Source organism: Ahaetulla prasina, chromosome 5 (assembly GCF_028640845.1).
Source record: "Ahaetulla prasina isolate Xishuangbanna chromosome 5, ASM2864084v1, whole genome shotgun sequence".
NCBI classification, from domain to species: domain Eukaryota; kingdom Metazoa; phylum Chordata; class Lepidosauria; order Squamata; family Colubridae; genus Ahaetulla; species Ahaetulla prasina.
Window position 1 is genome coordinate 38,868,827 of NC_080543.1, and position 4,235 is coordinate 38,873,061.

Genomic DNA, 4,235 nt, shown 5'->3' on the forward strand with positions numbered 1-4,235 from the left:
CAAGTGCTGGAATGCTCTGCCTGATTCAGTTGTTTCAGCTACAAATTTTCACAGTTTTAGTCATAAATTGACTTCCATGGACCTCACTTCATTCTTAGGTCCGTAGAGGGGGCGTGCATAAGCACACTAATGTGCCTATCGTCCCTGTCATTAAATTTTTATATTATTCCTGTTTTTGTTTCTGTTTGACAAAGTCCAGTAAATAAAATAAATAAAAAAATAAATGACTTAAAAGAAAGCTGAAAGCATCCATATGTCTTCCAATTAGTATGTACAAAACAGACTGTATAAAACAATTTTTAAAAGCAATTTCGATGTTTTTGTATAATTTTTTAAAAAAACCTTACCTTTTTGCACTAAATATTTATTTAATTAAGCATCAGTAATTTTCACTATGTGGGTATTCATGGTATTTTATCAGCAAGTATGGAAAAGAGGAGTAAGATTTTGTTTAATATATCTTAGTTTGATTTGTCTTCTTATTTTCACCTATTTTCATATTGTTTTTGATATTTTCTTTAAGATGCATAAAGTAAAGGTAAAGGTTCTCCTCACACTTATGTGCTAGTCGTTCCCGACTCTAGGGGGCAATGCTCATCTCCGTTTCAAAGCCAAAGAGCCAGCGCTGTCAGAAGACGTCTCCGTGGTCATGTGGCCAGCATGACTCAACGCCATAGGCGCACGGAACACTGTTACCTTCCCACCAAAGGTGGTCCCTATTTTTCTACTTGCATTTTTTACGTGCTTTCGAACTGCTAGGTTGGCAGAAGCTGGGACAAGTAACAAGTCATCCTGTTACGCAGCACTAGGGATTCGAACCACTGAACTGCTGACCTTTTGATTGACAAGCTCAGCGTCTTACCCACTAAGCCACCACGTCCCTTTAAGATGCATATCAGTAGTCAATTTTTGAGATGTATGTAGAACTTTGCAATTATGCTGAAAATGAAGGTCAATTTCTTTGGAACAGATGCTGGATACTGCTGACATCTCAGCATTCAGTTTCTTTTAGATTTAGTTAATTTCAATCTTGTTTTCTTTAATTCCCTGGTAGTTTCTTGCTATTTCTCCTCTATTCCACATTGCATGTTGTTAATATGTGAATGTTAACTGTAACAAAATAATGAATTGGACAGAAACCTCCAAAATTGGAGCAATAGGTAGCGCAGTGGTTAGAGTCTAGTATTGCAGGCTACTTCTGCTGACTGCCGGCTGCCTGCAATTTCCAAAGTGGGTAAAATGAGGACCCAAATTGTTGGGAGCAATATGCTGACTTTGTAAACCACTTAGAGAGGATTATAAAGCACTGTAAAGCGGTACATAAGTCTAAGTGCTAATGCTAGTAGATCATGTGCCTACCCATGAACCTACAGGTAGTCCTTGATTCATTTAATGACAGGTCAAAGTTACAATGGCCTCAGAAAGAGGGACTTATGATCCACCATCAAAGTTATGATCACCCGCAGCCATGTGATTATGGGCACCTGGCAATTTGGGCACCTGGCAACCAATAAATATTTACAACAGTTGCAGCATGTTGTAGTCACGTGATGACAATTTGCAACTTTCGCATCAACAAGCAAAGTCAATTGAGGAAGTCAGATTCATATAACAATCATGTGATTTGCTAACAACTGCAGTAAAAATAATAAGAAAATTGGGTCTGGTTATGGGAATATCCATTTAATTATTGTATCATTTAGTGACCAAAATTACAGTCCCATTTATGGTTATAGGTTGAGGACTACCTGTATACATTAATTGTTTCTTATAGTTTTTTTAATATAAATTGCTAAAGAAATTTCTGATGAGTGAACCAACCCACATTTTTTTTCTGAGGCAGTTCATATGATATAGCTGTGGTTCTGATAAGTATCATATGTCAGTGACCAATAAACAGAAGAATGTGTGACACTGGTGGATTGTACTGGTCTGGATTTGCAGGAGAAAGTGAATGCATTCAGAGGAGTAAGAGACAGCTCTATTCAAATAGTATGTATAAGAAGAAGAGCTACCTTCCTGAAAGTTCTTTTGAGTATAGGCTTGTGTAAATAGAACAGTGCTTTACTATGGCAAGATTCTGCCTATAGGGGTACAACAATAGAAATCTACTTAGAAAAATTACCACGTCTTTCCTGTTTTGGGAGGGGCTAGGCTGAGCAACTATATGTCAGGCATATAACCACTTATATGCAGAACCTCACAAAGTCTGACTAGCCAGTGATTGAGATGACCTTTAGGAATTCCTAAATAAATTGCTTTGAGTGCCATAATCACAATTAGGCAAGATATAAATCGAAAAACCATTTTTCAGGTCTACAAAATGTCAGAAACAAGTTTGTTTGTTAATGAATCACAGAAAAGTAATATGTTCATAAGAATTCCAAGACAGTTCCTCTGAATCACCTGTATAGCCTTAGCATCTTGATTTTAAGCAGGCAGGCGGGCATGTGTAGCAATTGTTATTTTAAAACAAACGAGACATATTCACAAAAATTAGATTAAAAATAATAAAAGGAATAATAAACCAGTGGCTGGCTTGAGAGTCTATTTATTTATATCATACTTCAGGTAAGGCGTACCCTAATGTTAGGATTGTTCTGTTAACTTCTGCAAAGCTTTTTTCTTTTATTATAATCATCCTCTTAGCTGTTAAATGCAACTAACACCATTTAATGCATTTTTAGTTTCATACAGACCCAGTCTCCCAGAGTAATTCAGATGCCATTTGTTCATACTTTTGCCCTTAATTAAACTTCCATCTACATTTCCATATATGTATGTATAAAGAGTTGTAGATCTATCTGCAGAAATATGGCCACCATGAACTGAGGTACCATCAATATGCTGATGATACTCAGCTGTATTTCTCAGCCCATGATGAGTTAAGAAATGCCATGTCCTCTGTCTTGCAGTGCCTGGAGGCTGTTAGGGGCTGGATGGGGAGCAAACTAAAACTAAACCCTGGCAAGACCGTGGCTCTGGGTTTGGGATTCTTTGGCCCAGGGAGAATTGCCACCTTTGGATGGGGTAGCACTACCCCAAACAGACCCTGTGCGTAATCTGTAGGTTCTCCTGGACTTGCAACTCCTACTCGAAGAGCAGGTGGTGGTTGTGGCCAGGAGGACCTTTGCACAACTGCAGGTTGTGCATGAGTTACGCCATTTCCTGGACCAGCAATCCCTACTCATGGTCACTTATGCCCTAGTTACTTCCCATCTTGACTATTGCAATGCACTCTACATGGGGCTGTCCTTGAAGAGCATCTGGAAGCTCCAGTTGGTGCAAAATGCAGCAGCCCATATGGTTTTGTGCAGACCTCGGTGTGCGCATGTATCACCTCTGCTACAGGAGTTGCATTGGTTGCCAAGTTGATTTCAGGTGCAATTCAAGGCACTGGTTGTCACCTTTAAAACCCTTCATGGCTCTGAGGGACCATCTCTTGCTGGTCACATCTACCCAACCCATCAGAGCAGGGTGGAAAGGAATGTTGCTGATCACCCCTAGGGAGATATACCAGGTGGAACCCAGGAGAAGGGGCTTCTCTGTGGTGGCTCCCTCTCCCTGTACTAATTCCCCCAAAGATTAGAATGGCTGCCACTCTAACACTCTTCTGGAAGGTGCTGAAGATCTGGTTCTGCCAGCGGGTCTAGAGAATGCAGAGCAGGATGGAGCCCTTTAAATGGCTTGTTTGTGTTGTCGCTGGGGTGGGGGGTTATTATTTTATTATATATGATTCTTTTATTAGTTTTGTTTTTATATCACATTTTTATATTTTTGTTAGCTGCTTGGAGTCTCCATGTGTGACTAGGTGGCAATATACATCTCATAAATAAATAAATAAATAAATATTTTGCAAAAGTAACTCTCATGCTTACCTGGTTAGACTACTGAAATTTGCTACCTTCAAAAGCATCCCAGAACCTACAGTTGGGATAAAATGCAGTTGCCTGCCTGTTAACTGGTATAAAGTACCAGGAACAGATAACAACTGTGCTGCACGCCATACACTTATGTTTCTGAATATAATCTGATCAAATGCTTGATCAGGTGCCAAAATGTCTTAGAGGTCCACCTTTTCAAAACCACAATCAACACTCCTCTCTCTCCCCCCCTCTCCCCCCTCTCCCCCTCTCTCCCTCCTTCTCTTTAATAGACAACAGTCTTTCCTTAGTGGTTAGACTTGTCCTGACTTTGATTGCCATCTAGAAGCTGGTCAAAATAAACTATTCTGG